Source organism: Suncus etruscus, chromosome 4 (assembly GCF_024139225.1).
Source record: "Suncus etruscus isolate mSunEtr1 chromosome 4, mSunEtr1.pri.cur, whole genome shotgun sequence".
Classification (NCBI taxonomy): domain Eukaryota; kingdom Metazoa; phylum Chordata; class Mammalia; order Eulipotyphla; family Soricidae; genus Suncus; species Suncus etruscus.
The window spans coordinates 12568947-12595496 of record NC_064851.1 but is presented as its reverse complement, the minus strand read 5'-3'; the positions used below and the strand labels follow the sequence as shown (position 1 = coordinate 12595496).

The 26550-nt window shown below is 45.8% G+C and overlaps 1 long non-coding RNA gene across 1 annotated transcript; it reads right to left on the bottom strand.

Moving 5' to 3' along the window:
* Positions 1 to 1045: 1045 nt before the first annotated feature.
* LOC126006678 (uncharacterized) lies at positions 1046 to 26531 on the bottom strand. The gene is made up of 2 exons (XR_007494868.1): positions 24976 to 26531; positions 1046 to 1294 (listed from the first exon to the last, which is right to left on the bottom strand). It is a non-coding gene; the product is annotated as an uncharacterized LOC126006678 (long non-coding RNA).
* Positions 26532 to 26550: the final 19 nt, after the last annotated feature.

Below are 26550 nucleotides of genomic sequence, written 5' to 3'. Positions count from 1 at the left end.
GCTGAGTTCGACTTTATTCACATTAAATTGTGCATATAAAAAAAAAAAGAAACTTAGGGAATGGAGCAATAGCTCAGTGGTAGGGCATATGCCTTGCATGCTGCTGACCTCGGGACAAACTCGGGTTTGATACCGGGCATCCCATATGGTCCCCCGAGCCTGCCAGTAGCAATTTCTGAGCACAGAGCCAGGAGTAACCCCTGAGTGCCGCCGGGTGTGGCCCCCAAACAAAACAAAAATAATTTTAGTGTTTTATGTTAATTATTGTGGTTTACTATTTCTACAATACCACCCACGATAGAATTTTTTTGTTTGTTTGTTTGGGTCACAACCGGTGGCATTCAGAGGTTACTCCTGGCTGTGCACTCAGAAATTGCTCCTGGCAGGCTCGGGAGACCATATGAGATGTCCGGAATCAAACCCTGGTCAGCCACATACAAGTCAAATGCCCTACCCTCTATGCTATTGCTTCGGCCCCATGATAGGGTTTTAAGAAAATATTCCTACATCACACCTCCCACCAGTGTGTCCATTTCCTTCCACCATTGCTTCAGGGTCCCTTCTCGTTCCCTGCTTCCTCAATACCCCTGTTCTCTTAGCCTCTTGCACCCACTACATCTCACTGCCATGGTAAGCCCAATTCTATTGGCTTTGTTTATTTATTTTGGTTTGGGGGCCACACCTAGTGATGCTCAGGGGTTAGTCCTGGTTCTGTGCTCAGAAATCACTCCTAGCAGGTTCGAGGGACCATATGGGATGCCAGGGATTAAACCTAGGTCAGCTACATGCAAGGTAAATGTTCTACCCACCGTACCACTCTGGTTCCTGCCTTTGGCCTGTTATAGGAAATACTCAAGGCCCAGCTATATGGACCTTAGTGTACTAACACATGGAACACTTACAGTTTTACCTGAACTTATGGGAATTACACCCACCCACCTTCTTCCCCACCAATACTCTCTCTCTCTCTCTTTCTTTCTGTTTCTCTCTCACACACACACATACACTCTTATTTAGGCTCATTCTATCATAATATATTGTAAGATTATGTTAAAGATCTAATTTTATTTATCATGTTATCATCCTTGTCTAGCACAGTGTAGGAACTCAAACAGATCTTGAGTAGTTCATGAAAATGTTCCCTTGACTACTGTTGCAACAGGTGTGTATTGCTTGGGTCTGAGAAACAGTCATTGGTCCAGATCAGGTCTGAATGGCACGTTGCCCTTAGAAGCAGTGACACTCATTCCTTGCTGCATTTCCAGTTTCCATCTCCAGATGTCACTTCATATTCCTAAAAAAAAGGAAAAGAAAAGAAAATGTACATTGACATGGAATGTGCAAATATGTCCATTGTTGTGGGGCTTCTCTCCTTCCTTCAACACTTTGCCTTAATTGCCCATAATCTATTTCCAGCCCTTACCATATAATCTTTTAATAATTTATCCTCCTCCTCAATTCAACACAAATTGGCTGGAGTCTAGGGAACATCTGGATTGAAGCTAGAATTACAGCACTTTTGCCAAACTTCATGATTTTTATTGCAAGTCTCTAAATTGTACCCACTATGGTTTATGCTATAGGATTTCTCTCCCCTGCCCCAAATTCTTTTTTTTTTTTTTTTTTTTTTTGGTTTTTGGGCCACACCCGGTAACGCTCAGGGGTTACTCCTGGCTATGTGCTCAGAAGTTGCTCCTGGCTTGGGGGACCATATGGGACGCCGGGGGATCGAACTGTGGTCCGTCCAAGGCTAGCGCAGGCAAGGCAGGCACCTTACCTCTTGCGCCATTGCCCGGCCCCCTGCCCCAAATTCTTAAAATAAAATTTTTGTTGCAGTCATTAGAATGTGGACAAGACTGGGGCCTGAGTGATAGCACAGTAGTATGGCGTTTACCTTACACGTGGCCAACCCCGGGTTGACCCCAATTCAATTCCTGGCATCCCATATGGTCCCCTGAGCCTGCCAGGAGCAATTTCTGCACATAGAGCCAGGAGTAACCCTATGAGCACCACTGGGTGTGACCCAAAAACAAAAACAAAAAAATAAGAATGTGGATAGGACAGTGACAATGACTGACTGGCCCATCCTGACCACCACCATTTGTCATGTGAGCCACAAAATACCAAAACCTTCAGAAGACCGAGCTTGGAGTGGGGCTCTTTTGTAGGGTCCTCCTTGTTAAACCCCACTTGTCTGCTCCCTTAGCCCTAAAGGAGCTCCCGATTAACCAATATTAATGGGCTGATTAAAACAAGTGTAAATTCATGTGTTTCCCCTTTTGATGTATTTAGAATTCTAAGATAAACACACAAAAAAAGTTTCCTATGGAAAGGAAAATTCTTGGATTGACTTCCTTTCAATTATAGCCCCTTCAGAGACACAAGCTTAAATAAGCATTTGGAGTTTCAGGATTGTTTGTTGTTGTTGTTTTTCTGAGGTTTTGTTTGAAAAGAACTGGTAGTTCTCAAGACAAGTTCCCTATTCACTGTACTGTTGCTCCAACCCCAGTCTAGTTTTTTAGTTTGTTTGTTTGTTTTGGTTTTTGGGCCACACCTGGTGATGCTCAAAGGATACTCTTGGCTATGTGCTCAGAGATCACTTCTTGCTTGGGGGATCATATGGAAGCCGGGATTCGAACCACCATTCGTCCTGGATTGGCTGTGTGCAAGGCAAATGCCCTACTTCTGTGCTATTGCTCCAGCCCCAACCTCAATCTGTTTTTTAAACCTGCCCTAATATACAATTGGCTTATTCTGAAAATGTTCACACACATGTTTGATAAAGGCCCCCTTCAGTGCCCTGCAAACTTAGACTTTTTCAATCATTCTCTGGTTTTGCTTTGTTTTGTTTGGGGGACACACACAGTGATGTTCAGGGGTTACTCCTAACTCTGCACTTGAAATTACTCCTGGTGGTGCTCAGGGGACCAGATGGGATTCCAGAGAGGCCATGAAGTGAAAAGCAGACTGACTCCAATAAATCTTTTCCTCACTGGCTTGATTATTTCTCCGCCATCTTACTTCATCAAACCCGTTTGGCTAAGGGGTTAGAAGCATGGTGCCTGGGGAGGTCTCACCACTCGTGGTTATTTTAATTTACAGTTTCTTTTTTTATGTTTTTGGTTTTTGGGTCACACCTTGCTTCACTTAGTTACTCCTGGCTCTGCGCTGAGAAATCGCTCCTGGCAGGCACAGGGCACCATATGGGATGCCGGGATTCAAATCACTGTCCTGAATCAGCTGCATGCAAGGCAAACACCCTACCACTGTGCTATCTCTTTGGCCCCTATTTTATAGTTTCTATAGGACCTAAAACAAGATGTGTCTTTCACAAAAGATCCCCAACAACAGGGCCCCTTCCAAAGGTCCCATGTCCTTCCTGCCTCAGTGTGTCTTGGTGTATCATGGTGAATTAACTAATTGAGAAACTTCTTTTTTTTTGTTGTTTTTTGTTTTTGTTTTTCAGGCCACACCCGTTTGATGCTCAGCAGTTACTCCTGGCTAAGTGCTCAGAAATTGCCCCTGACTTGGGGGGACCATATGGGACACCGGGGGATCAAACCGAGGTCGCGATTTGTGCTTGCAAGGCAGACACCTTACATCTAGTACCACCTCGCCGGCCCCTAGAAACTTCTTTTTTGTTGTTGTTTTGTTTTGGTCCCACCCAATGATGCTCAGGGGTTACCTCTGGCTATGTGCTCAGATATAGTCCCTGGTGGGGCTGGAGAGATAGCATAGAGGTAAGGTGTTTGCCTTGCATGCAGAAAGATGGTGGTTCGAATCCCAGCATCCATATGGTCCCCTGAGCCTGCCAGGAGCGATTTCTGAGCACAGGGCTAGGAGTAACCCCTGAGTACTGCCAGGTGTGACCCAAAAACCAAAAAAAAAAAAAAAAAGAACTAGTTCCTGGTTTGGGGGATCGTATGGGACTCCGCCAGAGGATCGGACTGCAATATGTGCAAGGCAAACACCCTACCACTGCACCACCGCTTTGGCTCCAGAAACTTCATTCTTTTGCTCTTCTCTTTGTCTCACAGTTTGTAATGCTGCCAGAAAACTCCTATTTAAAAAAATAAAGTGCTCTAGCCCCTACTTGGAGCCACAATTTCAGATGCATAATGATATCTTCTTGCTTTCTGGCCTAAAGATAGTTTTAGTGTCAAGGAAGTGAATTTGTTACAACAAGGCTGTAACAAATCCTTCTTTACATCCAAATTAAGAGAGGGTTTAAAACAATATTTGTATAAAGCCTAAGTGTTCTGGAATGGAACGCTATGGCCATTATTGGAATTCAGACACTTCCAGTCTCCTCTCTGACTATATATACATATGTGGCAATAAGAACATTCTAGATATGAGCTAGTCTTCTTGTGTTGAAAGACCATTTCAAACATTTGTTTTATCTTAATTTTTTAAAATTAAAGAACCATGATTAATAATTAAAAAAAGTATTCCTATTTGGGTTTTACACATACTGTTTTTCCGCACCAAACATAGGTTGTGTTGTGTGGTCTCATCCCCCCATTCTTCCCAGGTAACTTGATCTTACCTGCAAGACCCCGCCCATTTCTGGGAGGAGTCTTGGAAAGGTTAGATAAGGCTTTGACCAGAGAGGATTAAGGTCTTTGAGCCTTTTGGTCTTTTGCCAAGAAGGAGAGGAAGAGCTAAGATGCAGGGCAAGCTAACAATAGCATGCATAAATGGTTGAGATTGACCATACACATGGTGGACAGGGTATGAATAAAACTGATACTTCCTGATGCCTGGCTGAGTGAGTCTGATTCCCGAAGTGACCCCCTGAAGATGATGACCTGCCGGTTAATGTGGGATGGAGCCACGTGGTCCGGGGCCTAAGGACAAAGGCCTCCACCTCCACCATCCAAGGCCATCCTAAGGGCTTAATGCAACAGTGTTGATTAAGAAAATATATTTGGTGATAAAATTAGGTTTCTTAAGGTGAAATCTATCGAGTTCTTAAACTATTGAGATATCTGGTATGTTTTATTACTCAGTTCAGAAGCTCAGTTTCCCTGTGTTCTTTTTCAAATAAAAATTATTTTCACAAAATTTCAAAATCAGCCCCTTACGGACCTAGGGAATGAACCACAATTGTCTGAAAGCTTCTATTATTGGATGGGATTTGGGTGGGATGACATTGGATCACACCCAGCAGTGCTTAGGGGCTAATTTTTGGCTCTGTACTCACAAGTGATCCCTGGCGGGGCTCTGGGAATCAAAGTGGTGCGAATGCTGGAACGGGGGGTGGGGGGGGAGGTTGTCTCTTGACTAAAGGCAAGCAAGGGCCTCTTTCTAGCACACTGGAAATGCATTTAAAGCAGCCTGGTGGTCTTGCAAAAAAATACAGAGGTCCTTACAGGAGTGGAGACTAGGCTGCTGTGTTTTCAGCCAGATTTCCAGATGTTGCTGTAGTTGTCTGTACTCCCCCCCCCCCAGATCCCCACCCAACTCATCAGCCTGCAGCAACGTAACAGAAGCTTAAACTACTTTATTTCCAAGGAATATAGGCGGCTTGTCCCCGAATGTCCACCAGGGGGCAACAAAGTTCATATCTCTGCCACCTTCTCTGCTCTGACACACAGTAGGTAAAGAGGGGACCTTTAAGGATATAATTGAGCTGAATGAGGTCATAGAAATTTATAAAAGAGAGTCTAGGACGGGCTTTCTGTGCTCAGAGAAGAAAGATCAGGTGAGGGCAAGGGGATTGGAAGGGACCAACATCTGCCAATGAGCCCATTCTCACAGGAAACGGAGTAAACCGACATTCAGGGCTCCAGATAGCCATCAAAGGTGGTAATATTTTATTATAGCAACTCAAGCCTAAGGCAGTATCAGAAGCAGGGTTCCTCTCTGTCGTGGTAGGGGTGGGAGGAGAGACAAGGAGTGGACAGGAAGAAAGAAAAGGCATGCAGAGGTTCTAGAATCTTCCTTTGGGAAGGAACAGGTACAAGGTAGCATTCCCAGATCCCAGCACACCATGAAGAACTCTGAGCCACACCCAGGTTTGTGGCTTGAGACTAAAACCTAGTTACAGATTGTAAAAATATAGGATCACCCCCCCCAGTTAAATTTAAATTGCAAATGTGTCATACGTGTGATGATTTCCAGGAAAATGGATCCATTATTGGTCCAGAACTCAAATGATTGGGTATCCTAAATTCTATCGTCAAAACTACCCCTCAAAACAGGCTGTTTTCCTGAGTCATACATATCAAAGCGTTTGAAGGTGCCGGAGTGATAGCACAGTGGTAGGGCTTTTGTCTTGCATGCGGCCAACACAGGACAGACCCCAATTCAAATCCCGACATCCCATATGGACCCCAAGCCTGTCTGAGGATATTTCTGAGCACAGAGCAAGGAGTGGCCCAAATCCTCCCTGTAAAAATAAGGGGAGGGCAGAGCGACAGCGTCAATGGTAGGACATTTGCCTTGCAAGCGGCTGACCCAGGATGAACCTGGGTTCAATCAGCAGCATCCCATATGATACCCTGAGTCAGGAGCACTTTCTGAGTGCATAGCCAGGAGTAACCCTTGAGCATCACCGGATGTGGTCCCCCAAAATTATTTTGAGGCTTAATGTCACTGTGAACATATAACAATACTATGTCTAGGTGTTCATTTTTTTGGTTGTTTGTTTGTTTTTTGCCACACCGCTTTGTGCTCAGGAGTTACTCCTGGCTCTGCGCTCAGAAATCACTCCTGGAAGGTTCAGGGGACCATATGGGATGCTGGGATTGATCCAGGGTCCATCCAACACATGTTGGCCACATACAAGGCAAATGTCCTGCTGCTATGCTATCACTCCTGTCCCTGTTCTTATATTCTTATATAAGATTCTTATATTCTTATTTCTTATTTATTATCTCATATTTATTCTCAAGTCATGATGATATGATAGATTAACCTGTGTCATAAAGATACTTATCAGTGTACTTCTTATCATCATTTAAAAAGAATTAATAGAAGTGTTAAAGTAGTCATTTATTTATTTACTTATTTCTGTGCTCAAGACTTACTCCTGGCAGGACTTAAGTGACCTTATGTGGTGCTGGGTACATTTGCATACAAAGCAAATGCCTTACCCACTATACTATCTCTCTGGCTCAGTGATCATTTTGCTCTTGTTGAAAGGTATTAGGTCTTCCTTAAAAAATGATTAATTTCTAGGACAGGAGAGATAACACAGCGGTAGGGCTTTTTGCCTTAAACACAGAAGAGTGGTGGTTTGAATCCTGGCATCCCATATGGTCCCCCAAGACTTCCTGGAGCAATTTATGAACGTAGAGTCAGGAGTAACCCCTGAGCACTGCTGGTGTGACCCAAAAATAAAAAATAAAACAAAAGATCAATTTCTGTGGCCTGAACAATAGCACAGCGGGTAGGGCATTTGGCTTGCATGCAGCCGACCTGGGTTCAATACCCACCATATGGTCCCTAAGCTTGACAGGAGTAAACCTTGAGCGCTGCTGGGTGTGGTCCAAAAAACAAACTAAAAAAATGCCCAATTTCTTTCTTTTAAATCTGGGAGGACTAAAACCATACCCTACAATCTCCAGGAACCACTCCAAACTCTGTGCATAAGGATCACTGCCCAGAAGTCTGCAGTGCCAGAGATGAAACCAGGGTCTCCTGCTTACCAAGCATCTACCATATTTTTCTTACCATAAGACACACTTTTTTCCCCAAAAAAGTGTCTTCTGGAGCCAATGCTACCTGGAGTTAAAGCCTGAGTGCAGGGGAGGAGAGCATCTAAAAAATGTGCATTTTATGGTCAGGTGCATCTTATAGAGAGAAAAATATGGTACTCAGACAACTGAGCTATCTCTGGCCTCATCTTGGCTTTGATTTGCTAAATGTAGTAGTTCTGCTATGGATTTACTCAATCCTATAACACTCTACACTTCCTTCACTCTTCTCTACAGTTTCTACACCAACTATATTTGAAATACTGTATAACTTATCTAATGTCTAACATTGGCTAGTTATAAGAGTTCATAAATTCCCTCTTTTTTGTTTTTTTTGGTTTTTTTTTTTGTTTTTTGTTTTTGTTTTTTTTTTTTTTTTTGGTTTTTGGGCCACACCCGGTAACGCTCAGGGGTTACTCCTGGCTATGTGCTCAGAAGTTGCTCCTGGCTTGGGGGACCATATGGGACACCAGGGGATCGAACCGCGGTCCATCCAAGGCTAGCGCAGGCAAGGCAGGCACCTTACCTTTAGCGCCACCGCCCGGCCCCAAATTCCCTCTTTTTATAATATCTTTATTTAAGCACCATGATTACAAACATGATTGTAGGTAGGTTTCAGTCATAAAAATAAAAAAAAACACCACCAATGCTCCCATCTATTCACCCGATACCCATCAGTCAAGAGCCCAATGTCAAAGATATGCAAAGTACTGACAGAACTTACCAAAAAAAAATATGGGGAGAAGAAGGGCCAGAGCAGTGGTGCAGGGCGTTTGCCTTGCACATGCTAACCTAAGACAGACTGCAGTTCAATCCCCTGGCCTCCTATATGGTCCCCCAAGCCAGGAGCAATTTCTAAGCGCATAGCTAGGAGTAACCTCTGAGCATCACCAGGTATGGCCCAAAAACCAATAAATAAATAAATAAATAAATAAATAAATAAATAAATAAATAAATAAATAGGGAGAAGAAATGAACAGACACTTTGTCAAAAAAGAAATACAAATGACCAAAAGACACATCAAAAAATGCTCCACATCACTAATCATTAGGGAGATGCAAATCAAAACAACAATAGGTACCATTCACAACACAGAAACAGGCACATATCACAAAGAACAAGAACAATCAGTTCTGGCAGGGATGCGGGGAGAAAGAAACTCTCTTTCTTGGTGGGAATGCCATCTAGTTCAGCCTTTATGGAAAATTATATGGAGAATCCACAAAATACTGGAAACTGAGCTCCCATATGATCCAGCTACACCACTCCTAGGGATATGCCCTAGGAACACAAACATGTAATACGAAAATCCCTTCCTCACACCTATATTCATTGCAGCACTATTACTATAGCCAGAAACTGGGAACAATCAAGATGCTCTGCAACCATTTCAATCATACGATAAACTAACTTCTAGAGCATCTCAGTTTTGCAGGCCAATCTTCTATTCGATTCTCAAGAACCCATAAGTGTAGGACTCAATCCAGTTCTGTGCTAACACTGTTCAACTTGTGTTTGCTTGGTTTATTTTTCCTCCGGATATCCAAAAACCCTCCAAGAAACTGAGTCACCACAGAGTGGTAACAAGAGCTGTTCAAAATCAGGCAGCAGGTCCATGGCAAAGAGCATTTCTCCCTTGTCAAGGACAGAAGAGTCCTGTGGCTCATCATAATCACATTTCTGTTAGGCTGAACTTGAAGAATACACAAGACAAGTGGACACAGGGAAGAGATTAGTGTCTGAACCTTAGATGCCTGAAACTCAACCTGAAGAACTTGGTAACTATGATTCCTGGAAATTCAATAAATAAATAGAAAAATAAGCATAGAAAAGGCACTTATCTGGCACAAAGTCACCTAGTTTAAACCTCCTGGGGCCACATAGGCTCCCCCCAGCACCACCCTGATGATCCCTAAAAGCAGAGACAGGAGTAAGCCCAGAGCAACTGGGTGGAGTCCATAAACAAAAAGAAACTCAAGTCAGCAGTTTTGAGAAAGCTCAGCCTACTCTTGGTACTGCTCTCCAAGACAGCACCCACAATTGCCTCCTTCCCTGGGCGTCTGCTTTCTAGAACATTCAAAAATCTCCTTGGCAGCTCTTTAGGGGGCTGGTAGAGGGGTGGTGAGAATGATGAAGAAGATTATCATGTTATAGCTTCCCTGGTCAGCAAAGACCTTGCTATGTATGGGGCACCGAGAAGATTGGGGGACCCTGCAAATCCTGTAGGCTTGTGTCTGAATCACCCTCTGTCAAACTGCTCCACTTGAGGATTTCCTGGCAGCCTGAAATATTGGATGGCAGAAAAAAAATCTAAGAACAAGAGAGACACTGTTCCTGACCACTGACTGCATCCTGGCAGAGTGGGGGATGATTTTCCAAGCTCCTGGAAAGGGTCTCAGGAGAGGGACTTTGTGACTCCAAGGCGCCTGTGGTCAGAAGGATGGCTGTCACTCACCCACATTCCACCTCCCACACAAGCACATTTTCCACCCCTGGAGAAACTCAGATTGGGGCCAAAGCAATAGCACAGTGGATAAGGCACTTGCTCATGACCAACCTGGGTTCAATCCCCAACTACCATATGGCCCCGCGCCTACCCAGGAATGATTACTGAGTACAGAGCCAGGAGTAAGCCCTGAGAACCTCCAGATATGGTCCCAAACAAAATTTAAAAATTAATTAAAAAAAAAAACACACATATACAGGGCCCAGAGTGATGGCACAAGCGTCAGGTCATTTGCCTTGCACACGCTGACCTAGGACGGACTGCGATTAGATCCCCCGATGTCCCATATGGTCCCTCAAGCCAGGAGCAATTTCTGGGCATATGACCAGGAGTGGCCCCCAAGCGTCACTGGGTGTGGCCCCAAAACAAAACAAAACAAACAAAAAAACACACAGATCATAGTATTTGCTGTGAGAAATAAAGATTCTTTTGTTTTGTTTTGTTTTTGCTTCTTTCGGACACATCCGTTTGACTCTCAGGAGTTACTCCCGACTATGCGCTCAGAAATCACCCCTGGTTTGGGGGGGGGTATATGGGACTCTGGGAATCGAACCATGGTCCGTCCTAGGCTAGCACTTCGAAGGCAGACGCCTTACCTCTAGTGCCACCTCCCCTGCCCCAAAAGATTCTTTTCTAACACAGAAAGCGCTCTTCAGCAATCTCACCAGAGCTCTGGTCTAGGCACTATACGGTGATTACTTCCTCTTGGTACTTGGATTCCTCTAAGAATCCGAAAGACACACCCTAAGGGCAGTGCATTGGAAGAGGGCTGTTCCCTTTGCAAACAAGATGGGGCATTTAAGGGACAGAATTATAGTACAGTGGAAAGGGCACTTGTCTTTCACACAGCTGACCCAGGTTTGATCCCTGACATCCCATTTGGTCACCAAGTCTGTCAGGAGAGATCCTTCAGTGCAGAGTCATGAGTAAGACCTGAACACTGCAGGATGTGGCACCAAGCCCCCCCCCCCAAAAAAAAAAAAAAAAAACATGAGGGAGGACTTAAAAACCATAAAATTGGGCTGGAGCAATAGTATAGCAGGAAAGGTAGTTGCCTTGCAAGTGGCCCACTAGGGTTTTTTCTCCTGGGTTCTGCCAGAATCAACTGATTCCTTGAGTGCAGAGCCAAGAGGAAGCCCTGAGCCCCTCTAGGTGTGTCCTTTTCTCCTAAATTAAGCAACAATAGGCTGGTAAAATAATAATAATAATAATGGGACCGCTCTATCTTTCCACATGCATGTGGTAGCAGTAGCGCTAACATTAGTGATCATTTCTTTTCACTTGGTAGCACAGCTCTGACTTTTACTTGTCCAACCATTCTTCCCCCCAACTTCCACCCTCCATTCTCCTTCCCATGCCTGTCCTCACATCTACCAGAAGGATTACCCTCAAATGGGACCTGGTCATACTATAGAATCAGTTTCCTCCAAAAGTCTCCAATAGGCACTCCCTGAAGAGACCCAGAGAAACTTTATTCCAATAACTTTGGTACGTGGAACTGAGAACAGGAGCCTCAGGAGGGTGGGTACGCACTGCTATTCAGCTCCAGAGACCACTTTTTATTGGGGGAATCTATTTCTCATGAAAACATCCCCTTGAGAGGTCCCCTCTTTCCTCCTTCATGCCTCATGTTCTTAAAACACAGGACCAGGGGCCGGAGAGATAGCATGGAGTCAGGGTGTTTGCTTTTCATGCAGAAGGATGATGGTTCAAATCCCAACATCCCATATGGTCCCCGAGCCTGCCAGGAGTGATTTCTGAGCGTAAAGCCAAGAGTAACCCCTGAGCACTGCCGGGTGTGACCCAAAAACAAAACAAAACAAAACAAAGAACAAAAACGCAGGATCAAAACTCCCAATTGAAATGGACTCTAGCATGTCCTGCCTTGTAAATGTTCTATATGCTGTTAAATACCATGTCTTTGCCTACTGAATTGTCTGACATGAATTTATTTTTATTTATCTAGTCTTAGAAGAATGCAGAGCATTTGGGGGAATTTCTTCCTGTACCTTAACAATGTCCTACCTCCCCGGTCTAAAACTCTTGCTTTTAAAATAAGCCAATGGAAGACCAAAGCGATAGCACAGCCATTAGGCGTTTGCCTTGCATGTGGCCAACAAGGACAGACCCCAGCTCAAATCCTGGCATCCCATATGGTCCCTGGAGCCTGCCAAGCTTGACTCTGAGAGCAGACCCAGAAGTAACCCCTGAACGTTGCCAGGTGTGACCCAAAAAAAGAAGAAAAAAGAGCCAAGGGGACTGTATCTGATTCAAAAGGCATCTACAGAGGAAAAGAAATCTAAACTATAAATACATACATAATACATACAAGAAAGCCCAGCCATTGAAAGATATTTGCACATTAACTATCTAACATGGAGTTAACATCCCAAATATCCAAATAAATCACATGACTCAGCAACTAAAAAAGCAAACAACCCAATCCAAATCTGGGCCAAAGAGTTGAATAGATATTTCTCCAAAGACAGATGGTTCACAGACATATGGAGAGGGGAGGAAGCATTACCTATTACTAAGAAATAGTAAATCAAGATCACAGGAAGATGTCAGCTCAAGGACACAGAGATGCCAGTTTAAGCTTAAGGATGGACTTAAGCTTAAATTTAAGCTTAATTTGGAGAAAGGGGAATGGGGAGAGGTGTTTTCTGGGTGAAATGTAAACTGGTTGACTCTCTATGCAAAGGGGGACAGAGGGCCCTTAAACTAAATAGAAAATTCCATATAGACCAGCAACATCTTTTGAAGGACAAATGCAAAAGAATATTTGCTCCCATATTTCTAGACTCAATCTAAATGTTGAGCATCAGATGCTGAAATGAAGAAGTTGCAGTGTGTATCATCAATGGAAGATTATTCTGCTGCTTAAAGACACGAAATTGTGCTAAAAACTGAACCTCAACAATACTGCCAGGAACACCTCAGTTTCACTGCAGTATTGATGATGAGTTTGTTTTTGATCATTTCTTGTGCACTCAGAAAAAAAAAACTTTGACAATTGGCCTTTTTTTTATGACCTACCCCATTCCACCCACAACACACACACACACACACACACACACACACACACACACACACATTGAGTTAGGGTCACAGCTCAGAGTTTAAGAAGCCAGGCTCATGGCTGAAGAGATAGTACAGTGAGTAACACACTTGCCCTGCAAGCTGCTGACCCGAGTTCAATATCTGTCACTGTATAGGGTCCCCTGAACCCCACTAGGAGTGACTCTGAGCACAAAGGCAGGAGTAACCTTAAAACACCACTAGATGTGCCCTCCACCTACCCAAGGAAAGAAACAAAAGAGCCAGAGTAGAGAGAACCAAGGATATGCTATGAGCTCAACCAGCAGCTGAAGGGGGCAGTGAAGAGGGGAGGCTTACAAACGAAGGTGTCTCCTGGGATATCTGACATCATCCAACCAGAAAAGCCAAGATTCACCTTGTCAGCTCTTTCGAGCCTTGAAAAAATGCTTCCTCACTCTTCTGTGTCACCCCCTTCCTTCTTCAACCTCACAAAAATTCCTGGCCACACAAGGAGGGTGGCTGGGGGGGAAGGGAGGCAGCGCTGAAGAATGTCCAGCCCAGCTAGCAAAGAATGCCCCTTTCCTGAAAGACCTAACCAAAAGGGCATTGGGGGCAAAGGTGGCCAGAGCTATAGGATAGTGGGGAGAGCACTTGCCCTGCATGTCATGTACCCAGCACTTCATATGATCCCTTAAGCTCTGCCAGGAGTAAGCTCTGAGCATCACCAAGAGTGACCCCAAATCCCCAAAATGAGCAAACAAAAGGTTTTAGGGGTATTGACCTCCCACCCCATATGCAATCAACTCTCAGCCCAGAGAATGCAGGGGTCCTGATGTGGTGGTGGCCTGGAAATATCATCTTCTGGGCTATGAGGGTCCCAGGCAGAGAGAGAAGGGGAAGGGGTGATTCAGGGACTGGCCTTTGCCCTCCTGTGCTGGAGTAGCTCTGCAGGCTGCTTCAAGCCTCCAAGGGCAAACCCCGCCTTCTCCTGCCCTCCTCCCCCTGCATCCTGGGGACCTAGAGGCTGCAGGACCTGACAGAAGGACCTGCAGTCCCTGGGAGCCTGTCCAGGACACAGTCTGTGCCAGAGGCAAGGTCTGAGCAAGAGGAGAGCGAAAGCAAAGTCCTTGACTTGAATTGGGGGAATCGGGATCCAGTCAGCTGCTGGGCAGAGGATGAAACTGAGATCCCCGCAGTGACCCGTTTCTGCTCTGCTTTCCCGGGTCTTAACTTGGTCGCAGTACCAACTGGACAGAGACCCGGAGTGGGAGCCCAGAAAGGACCTTCGGACCCTTGCAACTGCATCAAGGAAGGATTCAGGTGGGCATAAAGGCTACTCAGGGACAAGAAAGGGATGCACTGGGGTTGCAGTTTAGGAGTGACTGTGAATTGCAGTAGGAGGCAGGAATGCAGCTTCAGTTGGGACATCTCCTGGGATGAGGTTCAAGTGCTTTTGCAGAGATTCAGCTGGAAAGGAGTGTGTGTGTGTGTGTGTGTGTGTGTGTGTGTGTGTGTGTGTGTGTGTGTGTGTGTGTGTGTGTGTGTGTGCAGATCTTGGGCTTTCTCTTCCCTATATCATCCACCTCTAACTGCTAAACTGGGGAGATGGTGCAGTTCATCAGGAAGCTCAGAGGGAGGGCGAGAAGCTGCAGTACTGGAAGAACAAGTAAAGGTAAGAAGGCACCAGAGTGATCCAAGGGAGTGTCCCCACTAGGTCAGACAGCTGATGGAGGGGAAGTGGCCTTCATCCGAGAGACCAAGAGAGGGGAGAATGTCCTTTCTCGAGGCAACTGGCAGGGCTGGGGTCTGGGCCCTTGAATGGCTGAACTGAACTCTCCGATTCTGGGGCCACTGACATCATGGCTGCTCTGTGAACCTTAGTGGCTAGGGCTATGGTGGTCAGGGTCCGTCCCGGAAGGCGCTTGTAGGGTCTGAATTCATGTGCATGTGAAAATAAGTAAAGTCTGTCACCAAAACTAGTTAAATGGGGGAGTGGAGAGGAGAGAGGATTTCCTGAGAAGCTTTTTCTTTTTGTTTTTATGCTGTGAGTAGATCCTATCCTAAAGCAATAGAAAATTGGGCCAGTGAAGCTTAGGGGACAGGGGTGGAGAGATAAGACACCAGACACTGAGAAAGTGACTGATCTCTCTCTCTCTCCCTCCTTCCCCCTTCCCTTTCTCTCTTTTTCCCCCCTTTTGGGCCACATTCAGTGGCACTCAGAAGTTATTCCAGCTCTGCACTCAGAAATAGCTCCTGGCAGGCTCAGGGGACCATATGGGATGCAGGGAATCGAACCCAGGTCTGTCTCAAGTCAGCAAGGCAAACACCCTACAGCTGTGCTATCTCTCAACCCTCTTTTCTCTTTTTCTTTCTTTCACCCTTTCTTTTTCTTTCATTCTTTTTTCTCTCTCTTCCTTCCTTTCTCTCTGTTTTTTTTTTTTCCTTTTTTTAACCTTCTGAGGAGGTTCTGATGCCCTGTAGGAAGCTTAGAAGCATCAGCTGAGAATTCCCCAAATCTCCACAAGATGAACACTGGGAGCCCATGCAGAAGGGAAATTGGAGAGATAGGACAGTGGGTAGAGCACTTGCCTTGCATGCGACTCATCCCATATGGTCCCCTGCAGCCCCACCAGAAGTGATCACTGAGTGCAGAGCCAGGAGTAAGCCCTGAGCACTGCTGGGTGTGGCCCAGAAATAAACAACAACAAAAAAATTTTTTAAGGTAGACTCAGCTTTCCCCAGATGTACTGAATCTGAATTCAAGAAAGCCTGGTCGATCAGTGTCCTGAGCTAGCTTCACAAGCTGCCTGGACACTGCATTCTCAGTGGTCAGGAAAATTCCAAGGAACAATCAGGCAGGCGATGACACTCGGCTTGAGGCTCCATAATCTGCTCTGGGCAGGGACTTCACTTCACTAGGACCACAGCAATCCCCTTCCCTCTCCACTGCAGTGACTGTGCAATTCAATTGGATAAATTTCCCAGCCCAAGAGCTTAGGGACCTTAAGATCAAATGGAAAGGTGATGTGGTCTCCTAGCACAGAGATTGCACAATCATGGTTTGTCTATGGGTTTCCTGGACTTCCTTGATTTATACACAGCTGACTCCCTCTTATCCCCTTTATGATAAAACACCCACATAAACACATGGGGACCTCTACCTCATCACGCACAGCTCGAAGGATAGATATAAAGGACTGAAGGGGCTGCAGCACCCAGGATAAATAGCTGTGTTCCAAGGAATCATGGCTAGGCTAGCCAATAATGTCCCAGAATGTTCAGACTCAAAGGGGTTGACAACTTTAATTCTTGCAGCTCATGAGGCACTGTGAGCATTGCCATTAGGTGCGGGTGCTAACGGCCAGCAACTGTGATTGTGATTTTGATTGTGATTGTGATTGTGATTTTGTGTGTTTGTGTGTGTGTGCAGGGTGAGTGGTTAAGGTGCATGCTTGCCTGTGGCTGATCACAATCTGATCCTAGCTCCACATGTCCCCCTGAGCATCATCATGGTCCCAAGAGCACCCCAGAAAGGCCTGGAGTACCATCATGGTGACCTGGGTAATCTCAGGGCCTGAGCAGCATCTCATCTGCTGGTCATTAAGTTGAGCCATCAGCACAATTGGATAAGAATTGCCAGGAGGCAATCTTGCTAAATACCACTTGGGATTTAGGGGAAGGCAGGAGTAATTGTGGGCTGGGTCACACCTGTTGTGGTTAGGGCTTACTTCTGGCTCTGTATTCAGGGATTACTCCATTACTCCTAGCAGTGCTCAAGAACCAAACACAGTGCTGGTGGGTGATAGGACCTGGGTCAGCCTTTACCCTTATATTCTTTCTTTGGTCCCAAAGAAAAAACTACTTGAGGGACTCTCTCTCTCTGTCTCTCTCTCTCTCTCTGTCTCTCTCTGTCTCTCTCTCTGTCTCTCTCTCTGTCTCTCTCTCTCTCTCTCTCTCTCTCTCTCACTCACACACACACACACACACACACACACACACACATACCAGTCTCAAAGTAAAGAGCTGGTCTGGAGAGAGTTCAGTGGGCTGAGTGCATGCTTTGCAAGTAGAAGACCTAGCTTCAGTCCACAGCACCATGTAGTACTGCAAGCACCACTAAGAACAGTCCTTGAGCAATGAATGGCCTGGGTGCATATCCTGAGCCACTCTTGCCCCTCAAAAGAAAGAGGCAGGCACTGTAGACAGGCCAACAGGTTTGAAATATCTACCTCCCCCCTTTCTGACTGTGGGACTTTGGGCTACTGGAAAGAGGAAATGGGCTGAAGCATAGAAAGCTCTAAGAAACATGTCTGTCACACTTACATTGAGAGGATTTCCCCATTCAACCACTCACACACACACACACACACATACAGACATGTACAGTTCACTAGTACTGTTTCTATTGCTATATGAAGGCTGAGGAATTCTTCAATCTTCAAACTGGTTGGGACTCAACCTGAAGAAATGGTAGTCAATAAGTGTCCCTATGGCAAAGTCCAAAAGTAACCCGATTCAAGAACAAAACACTAGGCAGAGGCCAAGAAGAGAGCTCAGGGACAGAGCACACCTGAAGCATGCATGAGGTTCTGGGTTGCATTCCCAGCACCAGAGAAAGAAAAGCTAGGAAAGGTTCTAAAGAGCTAAACACCCCCTCCCTGCCCCCCCCCAAAAAAAAGAAGTGCAGCTACATGATGGCTATGTAACAACTTCATGAGAAAACTAGAACATGGAACTGTCACATGAAATAGCATATAATCTCTATACAAGATAAAAGTTGCAGAGTGAGATGGAGTTCGGAAGAAAAAAATGACAACCTGTCAAAATGGATTGTGTTTCCGGTTGTGCAATTATGGGGGTTTGCTCCCCTCCCACCTTGTTTATTTCTGAATTGGACTATATTTTTTTTAAATAAGTAGAATTTGCTTTTAAAGCCAGAAAATAAAATGAATGTTTCAAGTTCAAGGTCAGGCATAGAAGTCTTAGGGACCCACGCAGGTTCTCTTCTCATTCGGGATTCTGGACATGCAGAAGGGAAGTTAAATGAGGGGTGAACAAGCTTTCCAGCTTCAAACACCAGAACCCAGTGGGTCCAATGTGGGGCTGGTCCCAGGTGAGTAGGACCCCAGGATGTAAACTCATTAGGCTACTTGTTTTATTTAGACTAGTCAGGCCACTGCGTAGAATATAGGGTTATCCTACATGCAATACCTGCCCTGTGGTCACTCCCTTCCCCAGAAATGGAAACATCCAGAACTTGCTATGGCTGAGATTTCTGAAAAGAAAAAATAGGACTCGGCTGTCTTTTGTTACACAACTGGAGAGCTTGAGCTCCAGAGAATAGAGGTTAGTTTGTCCCAGGCCAGGCTGCATTCCCCTGCTTCTCCTTAATATAGAAGCACCTTTCCATGTCCAATATTTTTCCAATCACAATGCCAAGATGCTTGACACAGCTAAAACTGAGGGATGTTTGTTTTGCAACTTTGAAATAAAAGAAGATCTGGAATCAGTTAATAGCTAAGGTAGACTTGATCGAGAAAGGGAGGGAGAGAAGTACGAGGGAAGGAGGGGGAGGGAGGGAGGGAAGGAAGGAAGGAAGGAAGGAAGGAAGGAAGGAAGGAAGGAAGGAAGGAAGGAAGGAAGGAAGGAAGGAAGGAAGGAAGGAAGGAAGGAAGGAAGGAAGGAGGGTGGGAGGGAGGGAGGGAGGGAGGGAAGGATGGAGGGAGGGAAAGAGAAAGGGAGAAAGGGAAGGAGGAAGGGAGGTAGGGAGGAAGAAAGAAAGAAAGGAAGGAAGGAGGGAAGGAGGAAGGGAGAGAAGGAATGAAGGATGGAAAGAAGGAGAAAGGAAGGAAGGAGAAGAGGGAGGGAGGGAGGAAGGAAGGGAAGGAGGGAGGAAGGGAAGGAAGAAGGGAGGAAGGTAGAAAGGGAAGGAGGAAGAGAGGTAGGGAGGAAGAAAAAAAAGGAAGGAGGGAGGGAGGGAAGGAATGAAGGATGGAAAGAGGGAGGGAGGAAGGAAGGAGAAGGGGGAGGGAGGGAGGGAGGAAGGAAGGGAAGGAGGAAGGGAGGGAAGGAAGAAGGGAGGAAGGGAGAGAGGGAAGGAAGAAGGGAGGAGGGAAGAAGAGAGGGAGGAGGGAAGGAGGAAGGGAGTAAGGAAGGAGGGAAGAAGAGAGGGAGGAAAGAAGAAAGAAAGGAAGGGGGAAGGAAGGGATGGAGGGAAGGAGGAAGAGAGGGAGGGAGGAAGGAAGGGAGGAAGGGGGAAGAGAGGGAGGAAGGAAGGAATGGAGGAAGGGAGGAGGGAAGGTAGGAGGGAGGGAGAAAAGAACGAGTTAAGCGATTAAGCACACCTGGTATTATATAATTTTCCAAAATTTGCTATAATCCACCCAGTATTTTTGTTTGTTTTTGAGTCACACTTGGCGGTGCTCAGGGGCTCTGCACTCAGAAATTGCTCCTGGCAGGCACAGGGACCATAAGGAATGCTGGGATTTGAACCATCGTCCATCCTGGACCAGCTGAGTACAAGGCAAATGCCCTACCACTGTGCTATTTCTCCGACCCCCACCCAGTATATTTTATGTGTTAAGTTCTGCTCTTTGTATAATCAGAGGCTGGAATAGATGAACTCTGAAGTTCAATGATTTTAATATAAAATTGAAATCTTAGTAATTCCAATTCTCTTTTTAAAAATCCATTCCGGTGGCAAAAGCCAAGGAATAAAGTTTGCCAAATTATCAAGGGAACCATCTGTATCTTCGATGAACAGTCTTGAGCATCCATGGGCTTTTCAAGCCAAAATTTTCCTAGTCCAACTGCCTCACCTCACAGATAGGCCACAGAACAACAGACACAGCCAACATGGCTGAGTACAGACTGTAGGACTTGCTCAGGGTCAGCCAGCTGGAGACAAGCCCCAGAATCAGACATAATTCCTCCACCTTCCCATCGTCCACTTGTCCTGACTTTCAGTGGGCATAAGGATGCAAGAAACAATCAGACACAGGAAATTCCTCTTCACAATCCAATATATCCTCCAAAATAATGAGACAAAGACCACATCAGGTCTGGAACAATGCTTTTTTCTTTCACCTCTGAACACAAAAAGGGAGACATGGAGAAAAGCCTGAGATCATTAACAACATTTTCCCAGAGCTGGAATGGACTGGACACCAGCCTAGTGCATGGACAACCCAGGTTTTATCCCCAGTATCCCAAATGCTACCACCCCCAAACACTGCCAAGAATAAGTAATTCCTTAGAAAAGAGCCAGGAGTAATCCCTGAGTATTGCAGGGTGTGGCACAAAAAAATCAAAGAAAAAAGAACAAAGTTTTTTCAATGCAGGACAGTGAACAGATCCCATGGAGTTGGGAAGCCTTTTCCTGCTCCATTTTTTTCTACATCCTTTAATCTTATTCTCTACTTACACATTAATAATTGAATTTAACTGATTTTCCTGCAAATTAACAGATTCCTAACAGGTTGGGTGGCTAATTTACCTATCTACATCTTTTTTAAGAATTTTTTAAATCATTTTTGGATATTTTTAGCTGGCTGTTTTGACATGGAAGCTGTTTTCACCATAAAATTCTAGGTATTTTTTCCCTCTGCTTGGAGGAGGGATGGCATGAGTGTGAGGCTGGCTCTGTGCTTGAAGAGAGTCCCAACAGTTGCCAACCAAAGTTGGGGTTATTAAATTCCTCTTGCATAAGTATCTTCTGGTTGAGCCATCATGATGAAGTCAGAAAATGAATGTGTACAAACGAAGAAAACTCTACTCCATATATTTTCTCAAGAACTTTGCTTGGGAAGAGTCACTCAGGACTCTAGCTATATCTAAACTTTGGTAGTTTCCAAAGATCTTGTGTTTGCCACGGTTTCTTAAGGAATAGCAAAGAAGGAGGAGGGAAAGGAGGAGGAGGAGAAGAAAGAAAGAAAGAAAGAAAGAAAGAAAGAAAGAAAGAAAGAAAGAAAGAAAGAAAGAAAGAAAGAAAGAAAGAAAGAAAGAAAGAAAGAAAGAAAGAAAGAAAGAAAGAAAGAAAGAAAGAAAGAAAGAAAGAAAAGAAAGAAAGAAAGAAAGAAAGAAAGAAAGAAAGAAAGAAAGAAAAGAAAGAAAGAAAGAAAGAAAGAAAGAAAGAAAGAAAGAAAGAAAGAAAGAAAGAAAGAAAGAAAGAAAGAAAGAAAGAAAGAAAGAAAAGGAGGAGGAGAAGGATAAAAAGAAGAGGAGGAGAAAAAAAGGAGGAGGAGAAGAAAAAGAGGAAGAGAAGAAAAAGGAGAAGGAGGAGGAGAAGAAAAAGGAGGAGGAGGAGGGAGAAGAAGAAGAGGAAGAAGGGGAGGAAGAAGAGGAGGAGGAGGAGAGGAAAGGAGGAAAAAGAAGTAGAAAAGTTCTCAAACACCAACCAAGACCTAGTTCTGCTGGGGACCAACATGTTTCTGGGCAGTTCTCTCTGGAGCCCAGAGCCATGAGTAATTCCTAAGCACCACTGTGTGTTGCCCAAAAAGTGAAAGGGAGGGAAGGAAGGAAGGAAGGAAGGGAAGGAAGGAAAGGAAGGAAGGAAGAGGAAGGAAGGAAGGAAGGAAGGAAGGAAGGAAGGAAGGAAGGAAGGAAGGAAGGAAGGAAGGAAGGAAGGAAGGAAGGAAGGAAGGAAGGAAGGAAGGAGGGAAGGAGGGAGGGAGGAAGGAAGGAGGGAGGGAGGGAGGGAAGGAGGGAAGGAAGGAGGGAGGGAGGGAGGGAAGGAGGGAAGGAGGGAGGGAGGAAGGAAAGGAAGGAAGGAAGGAAGGAAGGAAGGAAGGAAGGAAGAAAGAAAGAAAGAAAGAAAGAAAGAAAGAAAGAAAGAAAGAAAGAAAGAAAGAAAGAAAGAAAGAAAGAAAGAAAGAAAGAAAGAAAGAAAGAAAGAAAGAAAGAAAGAAAGAAAGAAAGAAAGGAAGAAAGGGAGGAAGAAAGGGAGGAAAATGGAGCAGTGGCTCAAGCAGTAGTAAAATGCCTTGCATGCGCTAACCTAGGATAGACCGCGATTCGATCCTCTGTCATCCCATATGGTTCCCCATATGCTCTGTGCCTGACAGGAGTGATTTCTGAGAGCCGAGCCAGGAGTAACCCCTGAGCGTCACTGGGTGTAGCCCAAAAACAAAAACAAAAACAAACAAATGAATAAGTTAACAAAAAGAGAAGGAAGGAAGGAAGGAAGGAAGGAAGGAAGGAAGGAAGGAAGGAAGGAAGGAAGGAAGGAAGGAAGGAAGGAAGGAAGGAAGGAAGGAAGGAAGGAAGGAAGGAAGGAAGGAAGGAAGGAAGGAAGGAGATTGGTTCTAATATCTGTAGATTCTTAAGAAATTCTGCAAGGCCAGGTGCTGAACTTTGCTACCTGAAGAATCGGGGGTGTGAGTGTGTGTGTGCATGTGTGTGTGTGGTGTGTGTGTGTGTGTGTTTGCCATTTCTACAGATCCTAATTTCTCCGTTGATGGGACTGAGCCACTCTCCAGATCTCAACATGCTCCCTAGAATTCTCCTACATGCTCCCCAGAACTACCCTTCCACACACATACACAGGTGACAGATTCGTCTTGGGATTCAATGACTTCTTTGGTGGTCTCAAAAAGGGAGAAGCTATCTTGTCCAACCTTGATCCCACCTGTCTGGTTCTGAGCCCACTCCTTGTTCCTGGGAAGAGCTGGGCCTCAGGGCCTTTGCTTGGTCTAAATGCAGAACACAGAGGGAGGCCAAGAGTACCTCCTGGGAAGGAAGGGCAGCAAGAGATCATTGAACACACCCCCAATCATGATGTTTAGGCTTCTCCAGTCTGATTCCAATCTCATGCCTTCCTCTCCTGTCTTTTCTTTTCTTTTTTGTTTTCTGGGACACTCTCCAGAAATGCTGGGTGCTTACCTGTGCTTTTGTGTGTTTATTTGTTTGGGGAGGGAGGCACACCTGGAAATGCTCAGAGTTTACTCCTGGATCCATGCTTAGGGATCACCTGGGGGACCTTACATAAGGTGGTAGGGATCAAACCTGGGCCAGCTGTGTGCAAAAGCAAATGCCCTAACCACTGTGCTCTCTGGCCCCATCAGGGCTGACTCCTGATGATATTAAGGGATGACACATGGTAGAGTCCAGTATGTGGTGCTGGGCATGAACCCCATGTTAAACTTGTGCAATACAAACATCTTAACTCCTCCTCTCTCTGTCTCCCTCTTCTCTTTTTGTCTTGCTCTGTCTCTGTTTATGTCTCTGTCTCTCTCTCATCCTTTCATTTTTGTTTACCTACTGTTGATATGATTCCCTGGTTTGGAACCCCTTTCAAATTCTGAAGGACACAGAAATGTGCCTAACTCAGTATTAGACAATAAACTGTAAGTACAAGGTTCAGTCTTCCCCCCCCCAAGTGTGTGTGTGTGCGTGTGTGTGTGTGTGTGTGTGTGTGTGTGTGTGTGTGTCTGTCTGTCTGTCTGTCTGTCTGTAATGGGTGTCTGTCTGTCTGTTTGTCTGTCTGTCTGTAATGGGTGAGGCTAGGGAGGAGGCAGAAATAATCCAGAGGTGCAGTAACTACAGTGCAGGGTAGAGACCAGGATGGGCAGGGGCAGGGGACACTTTCTAGTTGTCTCCTTAAAAATAGATTTCCAGGGGCCGGAGAGATGTACGCATGGAGGTAAGGCGTTTGCCTTTCATGCAGAAGGTCATCGGTTCGAATCCCGGCATCCCATATGGTCCCCCGTGCCTGCCAGGAGCAATTTCTGAGCATGGAGCCAGGAATAAACCCTGAGCACTGCCGGGTGTGACCCAAAAACCACAAAAAAAAAAATAGATTTCCAATGGGGTGATTCATTGTCTGTATAAGGGGCCACTGGGACTCTCTAACCACACCTCTAATTTTTCTGTCTTTCTCTTTTGATCTGTCTCTGTCTCACCTATTTACACACACAATCCTGCATGTTTAGAAATTTTCTATGATCTTTTTTTCCCTAAACCCAGGCCATCTCATATCTCTTCCCAAGTTCAGGACCCCAATATTACATCCTGCAATGTGCTGAGAAGGAACAGTCTAGGAAGATGTCGGGAATGCTGCAGGGGTGGGGGTCCTCCCACTAGAGAACCACCTTTCTACAAAACACCCCAGCTCAGAGATGCCTTAGAGTTCAGTGTAGTTCCAAGATAAATGCTACCCCCATAACTCACAAAGTATTTAGAAAGGGTTAGAGTGGGCAGCCGAAAGAGAGAAGGGTATAGCAGGAAGATGTTGTTAAAGACACAGAAGGCAACAGAATAAAGTAGAGACAGAACAGCAGGGAAAGGAAAAAGGAAACACTAAACCCGGAATTCAGACCCAAAGCTGGAGCTCCAAGAATATACAAGATAAATCCTGGGCTGGAGAGATAGCACAGCAGTAGGGTGTTTGCGTTGAAAGCAGCTGATTCAGGACTGACAGTGGTTCAAATCCCAGCATCCCATAAGGTCTCCTGTGCCTGTTAGTTGTGATTTCTGAGCAGAGAGCCAGGAGTAATCCCTGAGTGCGTCCGGGTGTGACCCAAACGCCCATACACAAAAATAAAAGAAAATACAATATAAATCCATGAAAACCAATCAAAGTTTGGTCACAGAAGACCTTGCCAAACCTTCATGTGTTCCACCCCACCCCCAGTGAAAGCCCCACCACTCCCCATTCCACCCCCAGCCAAGTTCTAATTTGCTCCAAGAACTCATAGGGGAGAGAAATTCCAAACAGAGGAACCTACCTCAGAGGCACCACAGCCAGCTGCCCCTCGGTCTCCTGGAGGACATCACCTCGATGACAGCTCCAAGAGCCACCTGGTAATTCCTGCTGGAGTCGGTCAGCCCTCGCCATGGCTGGCAGCTCCCCAAACATCCGGGCCACAAGCTTCTTCTCTGGGTGCTCCAGATGCACTGGAGAGGGTCTGGGAAGACACAGTCTGGCCCAGAAACAAGGGCAGCCCAGGGACTTGAGATTGTCCTTCCAAAGAGATCACACCCTCTGCTGCTGTTCAGCAGGGAGGGAAGGGGAGAGCAAGGCTGTGCCTCCGGCAGTCTCTGAGAGCAGGGAGGAGTCCGACTGAATGAGGAGGAGGAGGAAGAAAAGAAGGAGGAGTTCCAGGCTACTATCACAGGCTGAAGCAAGTACAAGTGGGGCAAGATATTGCTGGATGCCTCGAGGAGGTTCTCTCTGGGTTCCTTTATTTTGTCCTTGTTTGTTTACTTCTTGGAAATGGATCCTGTCAACAGGGGTTTCACAGGCAGCTGCCAAAGATTCAAGTTTCTGAAGAATCGCAGGTCAGAAAAGGCAGCTTCAAATGAGGGAGGTGGGAAAATCCAGGGGAAACAAAGGCCCAGGGGGATATGACCATGACCCCAGTTTTCCTCTTTCTTTTGTAAAGGTCATGCCTCCCTGTACTGGCATTCCAGCACCATCACCACCCACCCCTCTCCTTGCACTAATCTGGAAGAGATGCTCCCAGTTCTCAAAGGGAATAACTGCAGGGTCTCCCTGGCTTCCCAAATCAAAAGAGGGAATGGACTGGTAAATTGCTATGGCAACCAGTTCCCCAGAGAGTCCAGTTCATCATGAACCCTGTTCCTTCTAGGCAAGGTCTGAGTGGACTAGTGAGAGGAAGGGGCAGGGAAGAGGGGGTGGCATGGAGAGTGTCCCTTATACCCACACAGAGACACAAGCACCCTTTTTCAACATGGATCATTGGTGGGAACTTCCCTTTAGCCTGCCTCACATTGCCAGGAACCTCTGCAGAGCTGGGCTGACACAGTATGTGATACCTTCAGAAGAGTTATCTATCTGAGCCTGATCAATTACCTGCATTTCAGACTTGGAAAAATTCAGCTCCAGGGCCCCCAGGGGATCCCCCCAAAAATGCTTCCTTCTTGCTAAAAACAGAGATGAGAGCTTGTGACCAGACAGACTCCAGAGACTCAGGAGGGAAAAAGAAGCTAATGGTCCAGAAAAGTCTCTCCTGGACTTGGGGTCTCTGAGGCAGGAACTCTACAAGGGCAGGCGTTTGGCCTCGTCTTTGGAAGATGGGGGTACCGCGCTCCTGAACTGAAAAGCAGGTCCAAGACCCCCAGTTCGGAGTTGTGCATAGCAGCCTCGCACCAGCTTCTCCACTCAGTGCACTGACATCCCCGTGAGGTAGGGAGGGAAAGCCAGATATGTTCCCGCCAAATGAGGAGAGAAACCGAGGCACGAAGAAGAACCGTGGCATCAAAATGACCCTGTAAAGCCGCAGTCGGGATCCCCAACTAGAACTGGCACTGCTCACCAGAGCGGGGTGTCAGTCACTTCA